The sequence below is a fragment of the Grammomys surdaster genome, unplaced genomic scaffold (genome assembly GCF_004785775.1).
Source record: "Grammomys surdaster isolate TR1022 unplaced genomic scaffold, NIH_TR_1.0 188, whole genome shotgun sequence".
In the NCBI taxonomy this organism is placed as follows: domain Eukaryota; kingdom Metazoa; phylum Chordata; class Mammalia; order Rodentia; family Muridae; genus Grammomys; species Grammomys surdaster.
In genome coordinates this window covers 1,004,753-1,017,414 of record NW_021604633.1, presented here as the reverse complement: position 1 = coordinate 1,017,414, position 12,662 = coordinate 1,004,753, and the positions used below count along the sequence as shown (strand labels likewise).

The following is a 12,662-nucleotide window of genomic DNA, read 5'->3' as shown; positions in this document are numbered from 1 at the left end:
TCTCTCTCTCTCTCTCTCTCTCTCTCTCTCTCTCTCTCTCTCTCTCTGCTAAAGCAGACATGTCCTCCTTCAGGACATAGGATTCCAGGTTGTCTGGACTTTGAACTCCAAAAACCAAATCATAAATCTCCTGGATTTTCTCAGACTTTGACTCTGTGTGCATATGTGTGCATGTGTATGTATGAGATTACATGCACATGTTTACAGGCACACACAGACCAGAAGTGGGTGTTGGGTCTTGTCCTCTATAAATCTTCACCTATTCCTTTGATACACGGTCTCTCTATGAACCTGGGGTTCATATTTCCTTAGTTAGGTTGGAAGCCACCAATTTCCAGCAATCCTATCCCAGCCCTCTTCAGCGCTGGGCTAATAGGCATGTGCTGGTTGTCCAACTTATTACATAGATGCTGAGACCTGAAACTTAGTTTTCATGATTGTACAACAAGCTCTTTAAACCAATTAGTCAGTATCATCACCGTAGGTCCAGACATTCCATCTCAGAGCAAAAGTATTTCATCCTTTCCCCTGGTTCAGAGGCAACTGGTCCAAAAGAGACATACTGCCACCTTCTCTGGTCCTCCAACCTGTGGTGAGTTTTCTCCTCTGCAGTCCATTTGCCAATTCCTGGAAAATGTTTTCATATGACTACATCAGTACCTGTACCTATATGTGTCTTATTGTATTGGTCCCTTGGGAAACTCTGATTAATATAGCACAAGTCAATCTATCTGTCCATTATATGAGAAATGCTCATGCCTCCTCACTTCCTTTGTCCATATTTAAAGGGATTTTATGTGATTTTATTTTCCATAGAGCTGTCAGCTTTTCTTATGTATCAGAGATGTTTCCTCAAGTGCCAAGAATACACAATGAATGAAAGACAGCCTTTACAAGAAAGACTTTGAGAAAACTGGATATTCATATGCAACAGAACAAAGTTGGACCTATATCTTATACTCAACTCAAAAATACACTCAAATTGCCTTCAAGACAAACTGAAGACCTGAAGCTGCAAATCCCCAAGAAGAAAACATAGGGAGAAAGCTCAGTGAAGACAGTCTTGGCAGTTAGTCTCTGGCTGTGCTATCAAAAGGACGGACAACAAAAGAAAAACCAGACAGGAAGACAAAGAAGTTGTTGTGCAGCAAGGGAACCAATCAGAAGAGAGACCGCTTCAGAACTGGAGAGAGGGTTTGGCAAGCCTAGGCCTGAAGAAGGGTTAATGCCCACACTTGTCCTTGCCACTCCCTCTTCATGGACCATGGCCACCCTCACCTTTATGACCATGTTTGTTTGTTTGTTTGTTTCAACAAGGATGGGGGGAATTTTCCACTGAAAATCCTTAACAAACAGCTCTAAACTATGGCTTGTGTGTCCACAGTCTGACTTTTGGATCACACATTGTATTCGTTACTTTTCTTACTGATGTGGCAAAATAGTTGGCCAACAAAAATGATGAGAGAGGCTTTATTTAGGCTTATGGATAGAGGATATGATTCATTATAGTCACAATTACAGTGTGGCATGAGCTGCTCTAGCTATGGCAACAGGAGCTGGAGGTAACTGGTCATATTGGTGAACACTGGTGCTTAGCTCACATTTTCTCCTATTTATTTAGTTGGGGAAGGCAGCCCTTGATGCCATCCCTCCTTACAAACAAAATAGTGAAGATGGACTGCACAATTTCAATAAACACCGCGGATTCATGCTGAAAGGAGAACTCTGTTTTCCTTCTTTATCCAGGGAGCAAATTGTTCCTTTGGAGTCTCTGCTTTCCTTTGGCTCGGGCTTCTTGGCCACCTATCAAGAGGTCAATAGAGGATATCTATCATAGGATTAGCCTATTTCTTAGTATGCTCTTTGTAAAAATGGAGGCTTCGAGCCTCAATCTGAGTCCAGACTACTAGATCTTTGAAAATGTGACTCTCCAATTCACTTGGTTTTAATAGCCATACATTTTTTTTTTTTTAGACATGGATTTTGATTTTACTAGACTTAATTGCTGGTACTTTGAGCTTCATAGATTTCATGGAACAGCCCAGCCAATTCTCTTTCTACCTGAATCATTGTTCCCAATGAATGTAATTCAGAAGACTGTAGAAGCTTAACAAAGGGTGTAATGACCCCCTTGATTGGGTCCTTGTCACAGGACTGAATTTTAATCAACCTGTGTCTAAAAGGTTGGAGTTTAGGAATCAGTTACATTTTTCTAACCCCTTTGTAAGTCAGTGTGTTATGGACCTGCCACCCTCTTCCTTGATTCGAAATTGGACAATTCCCTCCTGAGCTCATCTTTCCTCATAGATGTTCATCAGCTGTAACCACTAGCAACAAGCTTATCCCATTAAAATCTCTATTCCCAGTTATTTATCCAAAGCCATGGCGTTTGTTTTCAGAGTTATCATGGACGGTTTTACTATGTTTCATTACACACTCATAGAGAGCCACATGCTTGCAGAAACCCTGTTTCTGGATTTCTAGTGCACCATGATCATCTCTAAAGTCAAAGTCACATATTTGAAGGTAATTAATTTGGAACACTTTCTTCTTTGGTACCAATTTCTATCAACTAGTATTGCATCTCATGACTAAAGTTGTAGTCTATCATGTCTGGATACCTCCTTTGAGCTTGGTGCAAAATGGAAGACCCTCTTTTCTTAGTGGATTTTCCTCTTCTCTGCCTGATCTGGGGAGCCTGACCCCAAGTCTCTACCTGAGGAATGTCACATTGTCCTTGGCAACATCTGGACACCCTAAAAGGGAGAAAATGGAGGATGTGAGACCACAGCTGATCCTTAACACAAATATTACAAACTAAGATGAACTATATCATTGGGTCTGAACAACTCACACTTTCAAACAACAACAATAACAATAAAAATGATTTTCAAATGTTTCTTGTTTATACCATGTATCCTTAGTCCACAAGCTGAGGTGTCTTGCTGTTACAGAGGGCCAGAGATCTGCATTAGACTCTGAGACCATCTTTGATCCCCTACATTTCAGATCTTTGAAGATGAAGAGAGTAGGTGACAAAGGCTTTGCCCTACATATTCCATTGTAAAAATAGGTCATATGAATGCTCTCTGAGATACCGTGGGTGCTCCCCGGGATACCATGAGTGCTCTCCAAGATACCAAGGGGTGAGAAAGTATAGTCTTCAAGGTGTATTTCTAACCACAAATGAAACAAAAACTAACACAAAGGATTGAGGAACATGTTTGATTGATGTGTTATTTAACCACTAAAAATATAAGAATAAAGGAATAAAATAATAGGGGTAAAATAAAAGTAAAGATACGTTCAGTAAAGGAACCAGCATGTGTTGCATATTTCAGATAGGAAGTCGCATGACCTAGTCCTGAAGAGAAAGGCAGTATGACCTGGAGTGATGTAAAGATTGGTGGCAGAGACCCACAGGTGGGTAAAGAGCACATATTAACAGAACAAGTAGCAACTGTAAGGAGAACAGGTGAGTACTATCTGGATCTGGGGAGCAGGAGATTCTTGGAGAAGTTAGACAACAGATACTGATTACAAGTTTTGAAGTTTGGGAGTAAGCATACCAAAGGCCCAAGCTTAGTTGTACCAGGGCATGAAAGCAACATGAAAGATAGAGCTAAGGCCTAAGTTCCACTGAGAGTGACCATAGATTCCGCCTTTCTGACAATGTATGTTTAAGGGTCACTCCTTGTCAGGTTGGATCTCCTAATCTTAATTGTTTGGCATGGGCTTTAATTTATGTCGTCAGGATTCAGGCAACATAAACAGATTCACAGAGTCCATAACATCGTACTTGAGCAGATATAATGTGCTGAAAGCATGTAATATGCTTTCCAAGGACCAACTTTCCATATGCTCTTATTATAAAGCACCATAAGTTCATGTGTACCCCAATATACCCAGACATAGGGAGAACTGGAGAGTAAAATCCCTTACCTCCCTGATGTCAAGCCTATGAAGTCTCTATGCTGTGGCAAAGCTTTTTTTCTGACCAATAGTAAAAAGGAGGTGGGCTCATCCTCTTATCAAGTGCCTTCCCTCCCACTGGGGAGTTAATGCTCACTGATGTCCCCCTTCCCCAGCAAGCCACCTGCTCAATGGTTTCCCTGTCTAGTATAGCATTTATCTATCAAGTGGGTTAGTCTGAGAAGCCACAATATTGTCTTAGATTACTCCACATTTAGCAAGTATCTTAACCAGATCTTAACCCAGATCTTCTGGGTTCACATATTTCTCCTACTCTCTTCTATGGTTCCTAAGGGCATAATCTTCATTTTCTCTACTCAGATCAATAACCCAAGACTGGGGAACCTAGTCTGCTTTCAATATTATGCACTTTCAGGTAACTTTCTGTCTGGTCACTTCTCCAACATCTCCAGTACCACGTATTTCCTTCTACTACAAGTCTGGAGTATAGAGTATCCCAGATCTCAGACCATCTCTGTTATTTCTTTATATCCTTGAGGACCCTTTATGGTCATCATACATGTGCTTTACAAATTGAACTAAATTGATCGATTACGTCTTCAAAATATTTTCTGAATTTATCCTCTGTTCCCTGTCTCAGTTTCTAGAATCTTAAGATTAGCACTTGATACAATGTTAATACTGTGTCAGACTCCAGAGTTCCTACTTTTCTTTTTAAGTTACTTTTAATAAGTAGTATCATGTTAGTAAATTATTTAATCACACATACTTGTTTTTCCTTCATAACCATATACTTCCTACCATTGCCCCTGGTTATATCCTTCAATGTTCTTTTGACCAGTATCAATTCTACACCATCCTTTTATGTTTCTATGGCAATGGGCCAGAATACTGGTATTATCTCAAACTGTAGAATCTGCTTGTTTGACATGCTCTTACTAGGTTACAGTTCCCCTGGAATTAACTTACTTTCTGAACCCCAAATAAACTGAGTTTTCTTCCCCTTCCTCTTGGTGTGTGTGAACCCTGGTATGAAAACCACTAATGATGGTCCTCATCTAGCTTTCAAATAAATACTTCTATTTCAATGTTTAGACTCTCTGATCAAAACTTCTTAAAGAGGTCTTTCTCATTCCACACTAGAATACTTTCGTGTTCATCTTTTAAAGGTATATTTTAGTATATGCTGAGGTGCATTTGAGTGTTCCAGGAGGTTGGAAGAGGGAGTCAGATGTCCTGGAGTTAAAGCTAGAGTTAGAGGTGGTTGTAAGCTTCCCAGTGTGGATTCTGAGCCCTGAAGTCTGGTTCTCTGAAAAAGCAGCAAACACTTTAAATAACTGAACAAATCATCTCTCCAGCCCTGTCCTTCATTTAAAAACAAACAAACAAAAAAATCAAATTATTTTATTCCTTCTAGCTAATGCAACTTGTTGATATTTTTAAAAATCAATTGGCTATGGCTATATTACTTTTGGTTTTGGTCTCTCTTTTCATTAATATATATTTTCCAAATGATGAACCCCTTTTCACCATTTATCCTAATCACGACTACATGGTCTGACATACAATAAATATTTGTTGAGCAAATGACATCTTGGAGCATAGCCCAAGGCCAAGGTTGTTCCAGTCACACCCTCTGTGTCAATCAAATCAAATTGATACTGCAGATTTCAGACTTAGAAATATACTGACATTAGGCGTAACAAAATGACAGTGACAGCCGGGCAGTGGTGGTGCATGCCTTTAATCCCAGCACTTGGGAGGTAGAGGCAGGTGGATTTCTGAGTTTGAGGCCAGCCTGGTCTACAGAGTGAGTTCCAGGACAGCCAGGGCTATACAGAGAAACCCTGTCTCGAAAAAACAAACAAACAAAAAAAAAATGACAGTGACTTCTTTCTCTAGTCATTCCATCTTGCCCTCACATTTTAGTTTTAAAGGTTGTCTGTAAAACTGGAGCAATCTTCCCAACAAAATGAAAGCTACAAATAAATAGAAAGTCCTACCAACTGTTCGTGTTACTAAAGCCCTCTGCTGAGTACAGAAGGTCACTTCTTATTAAAGTTACCATAAATACGTATTAAAGTATAATCAATCAACAGATTATATTAAAGATAAACGTGGAACAGAGACTCAATGAATGGTGACATTGCGCCCATGTATAATCCGTGTTGTGTGTAGGTACTAAGAAGTGTGTTTTTGAACTAAACATCTCACTTTCTCTCCCACATGTCAAAATAAATAAGATGGCTCCAAAAATGCTAGAAAAACTCTTGAATTTTCAGAGGGATTGTAGATTTGTGCTGACTTCAAAATGAGCCAAGACAATACTAAAAGCAAAGCAAAGTAAGTAAAGAAGTACAAGACAAAGTCCACAGTCCTCCCTACAAGTCACCTACAGGCATTCCAATTCGCGTGCCCTGAACTACGGGAAGAAATGACCTTTCATAGGAAACTAAAGTCTTCCTCAGTTTATTGAATAAGAGGAGCTATTGGTAGACTTTCTCGCTCACAGACTCTAGCCTGCAGACTTCTAGAAACAATAGACAATGGGGTTCTGCCTAGTGTCCATACATGATGACCTTAGGTCATCTTCTGGATCATGATATCTTTTGGTTTTCAATTCAAGAATCCAGATGAGGAGAGAAGATCGTGGGACTGAGTCTATGTTCTAGTGACTGGGCAGTAACACTAGGCCCAAAGGGGTCCACTCATTGCTCTGCCTCTCTATTATAATCAAAGATGCTGACCTGTTGGAAGATATCAAAACAAAGTAAGAACACCTAGAACCTGACATAAGTTAAAGGATCACTGTGTACCATGATTTGAACTAGGATTGCATGTGCCCAAGAAACTGGGAGATGTCAGAAGTACCTATGAGGAATGCAGTGACAGGGTTATCAATAAAAATAATAACCCAGGAAATCAAAGCTACATTGGAAAGTTCAACATTTTACACTATTTTGGATTTGGAAAAGTTCCCCTCAGATTCGGCACCCAAGCAAGGTCTCATTTTTTGGTGTATGTTTACTTATCCTATCGTAAACTTTATTTTGGAATAAGCAGTGCATTGTCTCAGTTCTGCATTTCAGTTCATTACAGGTGAAAAGTGAACATAAAGTCACCTGTAAAGTGACCTAAGTCAGGAAGTTCCCTCTACAACTTGGGAGACTGTGATACGTGTTGGAAGGAGTATGAGCCTGCACCTCATTGAGCAGCCCTGGCAAGGAGTAATTGTGTGGGCACTCTGGCATTAATGATGGTCTGTATGGCCAAGTTCTTCTAAATGCAAAGTGTGAATGTGTAGTGAAAATGAGGGATCTAGCCAAGCTGCTAATGGGCAGTCCTCAAATGGATAGTTCTACACAGAGCTGTTCATATCTGCATGTGTCTCCTAGTGGTTCCGTTCCTCTGTTCCAGGAGAGAAGATGTGCTTGTGCTATCTTAGTGTTTTATTGCTGTGAAGAGATACCATGACCATGACAACTCTTACAGAAGAAAGCATTTAATTGGACCTTCCTTACAGTTTCAGAGGTTTAGTTCATTGTCATCATGGCAAGAAGCATGGCAGCATACAGTCAGACATGGTACTGGAGAAGTAACTGAGAGTTCAGCATCCAGATCTGCAGGTAGTTGAAAGAGAGAGAGCCACTGGGCCTGGCTTGGGCTTTTGAAGTCTCAAAGTGGGCCTCCAGTGAGACACTGATTCCCACAAGGCCACATCTATCCCAACAAGAACACACCTCTTAATCCTTCTAAGTAGAGTCACTCCCTGATGCCTAAGCATTCAAATGTATGAGCCTATGGGATCACTTCTTTATCAATCCATCACATGTGACTACATATATAAAGAAAGTTCTAGCAGAAAGCTGTACAGACTATCATAGTTATAACCATCCTCATAGGGCCAGGTTGAAAAGCAAACAAGAAAGGACCAAGATTTGTTCGTCTGACAAACCTTTTAGTTACCCTCTGAGGAGCTTGAGAAACCTTTATCCTGAAGAAAAGAGCAGGGATATACGTCTGATTTCTCAGATAACTATACCTAGGGCCCAGCAGGACACAGAGGCTAGCAGGTCAGCTTTAACTTTTTCCTACTTAATTATCCCCAAAGAAGGAAAACAGTGAATAATTTGTACTTAGGAAACTGAAGAAGATGGCTTCAAAAGCATGAAGAACATGGCTAGTTGGTCCTGAGAGCTGAAGAAGAAAACTATTTCCCATTGTGAAATAGAAACATGCTGTGTGCTTCTGGCTAGGACTGGATAAGTTGTTTTTTTAAAGAGGTCCTTATGATTGACAAAACGCTTCTCTAAAAAAGAATGGAGGGGAGAGGGGATCCCGATGCTCACGTTTAACTTGGGAGCTAGTAGAAGTTGATGGTTGCTGAGGGATGTGAACACTTTTCATTGGGGAGGAATGGCTACTAGTAGGCAGCTATAGCATGGAGGTTGATCCTTCACTAATGCATGCACAGGTAGCACTAACTTGACCAGGTGGTTTATTATTATTAGTAGTAATCATTTAATTTGTTTACATTTCAAATGATATTCCCCTTCCCAGTTATCCCCCCACAAATCCCCGATCCTAATCTCCTCCCCTTTCCTCTATGAGGGTGCTCCTCTACCCACTCACCCACTCCTCCCTCATCACTCGAGTATCCCCTTATACTGGGGCATCAAGTGCATCAAGCCTCCACAAGACCAAGGGTTGATTATTTTTAAAGAGAAGAAGAAAGCATGAAGTTGGCAGGGAGGTGTGTCGGGGAAGGTGGGAGCAGAGATGGGGAAGGGGAGAATAGATATGGCCATAACAAAAATAGAGTTTTTACACGCATGAAAACTTAAGGAACAATCACCAGAATAAAGGAAAAACCACAACAGAACAATCTTTGAAAAACTAAAATGTTACAAAAATAACGAATTGTTCTATGCATCTCTTCTGTAAATGGTGACTTCATTGGTTTGTTTGAAAGATATTTATTCCAAGGGAGTAAGACGTTATCATAAATGCAAAATCAGATATAAAAAGTTGCATCTTGGATCTAGGGAGGTCTGATCCTCACACTGTGTAAAGAACCTGGCACTTTGGTGTGTTTTTAACTCCAGGACTTGGAAGAGGGGAAAAGAGGTTCCCTAGCTCACTGTCAGGATAGTTTAATCCACCAGTGAGCCCCAGATTTCTGCCACAGCACTCATCTCAGAAAGCAAGATGGATGGCTCCTGGGGATGGCCTTTGACCTCCACAAGGATTCACATGCATGGACACATACCCACAGACATATATCCACACAGGAGCACCTATAAACTCAAGATCATGCATGTGTATGTACACACACACACACACACACACACACACACTGATCTTTTCAGAATTCTCAAAACAGTTTTAAATATTTCATGAACTATGTGGAGATTACAAAAACTCATTTAGAATATAAATAACCTGACTTTTTTCTTTAATTGTTGTTAGTTTTACTAAGACTGGGTCTGACATCATAGTTCAGAAAGTTTGACTTTACTTCATAACCAAAATTAGCCTTGAAACTCAGAAAACCATCCTAACTCAGACTCCTGAGTGCTGGGATTACAGGTATAAGATTCCCTATCCACCTTTGATTTGATTGTTTTCAAACTAGCATACTGTAAGAAAATTAATAACATTTAAATATTTTTAAATGGCTAGTAAAACTCCAACTATTTGAAATAAAAAGAGAAATTACTCATTTGCAATTGAGAGTATGCTTAGGTAGACCAAAAACATGAAGATAAGACACACACTCATACACACACACACACACACACCTATCCTCCCATGTGCACATGCACACACGCATGCATGCACACACATGTACATGCTCATGTACACATGCACACACACACCCATACCAACCTACCCATACACACATACATGCACACATACAACCTACCCCCATACACACACACATACATACACACACACATACACACACACCTTCAAGAATCAAATTATAATTCAGTATAAATAACAACTCGATGACAGAGATGAACCAAGTTTTTTTGTAAAAACAAAAAAAAACTCAATACAGAAGGTGGGGAAAGAGAAGGAGAGGAAGAAAGAGTGGGAAAATTATAGACAGCATGAATAAAAAGGGGTTAGGACATTGTTTGAAATTATGTAATAAAGCAGGCACTAGTAGTCACACCCTTCATGATGGCTCATTAAAGTGATCAAGGATTATTGAATTGCAGTTCTTGCATCTGCCTCTGTACCTGAATGTGCCTCGTCATAACCAGCTAATCAATCCATAGCAGTGAAATCAGACCCTACAATAGCCTAGGTCCACAGTCATGGTAACACCCTTCCCTGTGTTGTCCAGGACCATGCCCACCATCCATAGCTCCTGAGCACTGGATTCTTACCTAGTGATGCAAGAAGACCAATTCTATTCAATTTTAGTACATTTAAATTTAAGTGGTGTGGAGGCAAGGGCTTCCTTTGGACAGTAGCACTCTAATGATAGCCATGTACAGTCAAGGAATGTATTTGCATTATGAATTTGAAATATCTATGAAAATATCTTCCCCATGTTAGAGATTCTGCCAGGTAAATAAATATCTAATTTTATTCAGAAAAGTCTGAATTATTATGTGCTCATAAACTCCTTAAAACACTTTGTTCAGTTTCATAACTTTGGCCCAGCAATTCTACAAGCTTCAAGGATTCTAGCCCAACAAAATGGCCAATGATAGTCATATATGGTAATCTGTATATGAAAAAATAGTGTTGCCTACATCACTTACTGAGTTATAAATTTAAATTACACTTAAACACCTAAAGAAAATAATTGCCACAAATGGATAAAAAGTAGAAATATGGGTTCTTGCAGAAGATAAACTGTCACACCTACACTCAAGGTAAGATTTAGGAAAACTAACCATTAAACCACAAAATATTTATAAGATAGCTTGTTTTGAAAAAAAGTACAGTTGTCTATAATGTATAATAAGTTAGTTATGTATAGTTATGTATAATTACAGTTATATATCTATACAAAGTATACTATCTATTTAACATGCCATATTCAGTATAATACTATGTGAATAATATTGAACATACTATATCATAAACATCAGTGTAATAAATCAATATATGTGATTATGTTAAATACTAATATAAAGATAACTATCATTAGTTATTGGAAGATCATGCTATATATCATATACTAATGCAAATACTTTATTAAGATAGTTTACTAATATAATATATCATGTATAAAATATTAAAACTAAGCTGCTAATAGAGTATATTCACAAATAATTATGAAACTAGTATAACATTGGACCTAGTTATCCTTTTAGGGGGCTATCCATAAAAAGAAATTAAATCAGGAATAAAAAAGCATTCTTAAATAGTCATACAAGCCTGTGGTAGTTTATTCTCACCCATGACCTCTCTAATCCTGAGTTTTATAGGGATAAAACTGAGACCAATTGAGTTATTTGACCAAGATTATCATTTCCAACAGGCATACCAAAAGTTATTCAGAAGTTGCCATTATACAGTGCTGTTGGCTGTAGAAGGATCTTAGATGTTCTTTGAGGTTCATATCCGGTAAGCCTCCAGTCTGATAAACTACTGTCATCAATTATATGATACCAGAAAAGTGCTGCCCTTTGGAGAGCTAGGGCCATTTGGTAACTTGTTTCAGCTAATGTTCTATTGCTGTGACCAAGCCAAGTCTTATAAAAGAAAGCATTTAGTTGGGGACTTGCTTACAGTTTTAGAGGGTTAGTTCATGATCATCACAGCAGGAAGCCAGCAGGCACAGTGCTGGAACAGTTGCTGAGTTGCTCCTGATCCACACACAGCAGGTACAGAGAGAAACCAGGCCTGATATGGACTTTGAAACCTCAAAGCACACCTCCTCCAACAAGGCCACACTTCCTAATCCTTCCCTAACAGTTACACTAACTGGTGACTAAGCATTCAACCGCATAAACCTATGGGGGCCATTCCCATTCAAACCACCACATAGTGGAAAGATACGTTCTATTCTCAGGTCTTTGGAGAGATTGTCAGTCATTCTCTGTAAGAAATTCTTCTGAAAGATTTCTACTTCATCTGCCCATGAGGTCTTGGTGAAAATGAAATGAAATAGGTAGAGATATTGATCGGCACTCGAATTGCCTTGTGTAAACTGTAATCATGCATATCAGATAACCATTTCTTTAACCCTCAACAACAATTTAATATTCACGTTTACATGATTAACTTGATGTCATATTAACTAAAACATTTCAATCCATGAGCAGTGATTGGTGAATTCCGGGGATGTCATTCAGTCCCATTGGTTTATCTTTGGATCAAACTTTCAACATGATAGCAGCATAAATTGAAAAGAGTGGAGTAAGCTGCCTGAGATGAGAACAGTTGTGTTATGCAGGTTGCTCCAGGAGTTTCCCAAATCCTAGCATTGCAACTTCTCTTGAGTGTGAACCTGATGCCAGATAGAGAATTGATGAAACACCCAGACAGTCCTGGAAATAGCTGGTGAGTTTGGGAGAGATAGTGAAAACGAGATAGTATAATTTTGCCACATTACAGGAGGCATCTGCCAGAGGTCCCATTACCGGTGTCAGAAATGACAGTGGGAACTGGCACTTCTGTTTCATATTTGTTATGAAAATCCATCAACAGGAGCTGAGGCCAGGCAACCATGTTGGCCAAATCCCAGGTACATGCATCTTCCA

General features: G+C 39.3%; 1 long non-coding RNA gene across 2 annotated transcripts in view; it reads right to left on the bottom strand.

Annotated features, from left to right (window-relative positions):
• Window positions 1-11,771, bottom strand: part of LOC114622469 — a 49,712-nt gene extending 37,941 nt beyond the window's left edge. For both annotated transcript variants that reach the window (XR_003711598.1, XR_003711599.1), the window contains exon 1: window positions 11,689-11,771. This is a non-coding gene — a long non-coding RNA (uncharacterized LOC114622469). The remainder of the gene's footprint in view (window positions 1-11,688) is intronic.
• Between the last annotated feature and the right edge of the window lie 891 nt (window positions 11,772-12,662).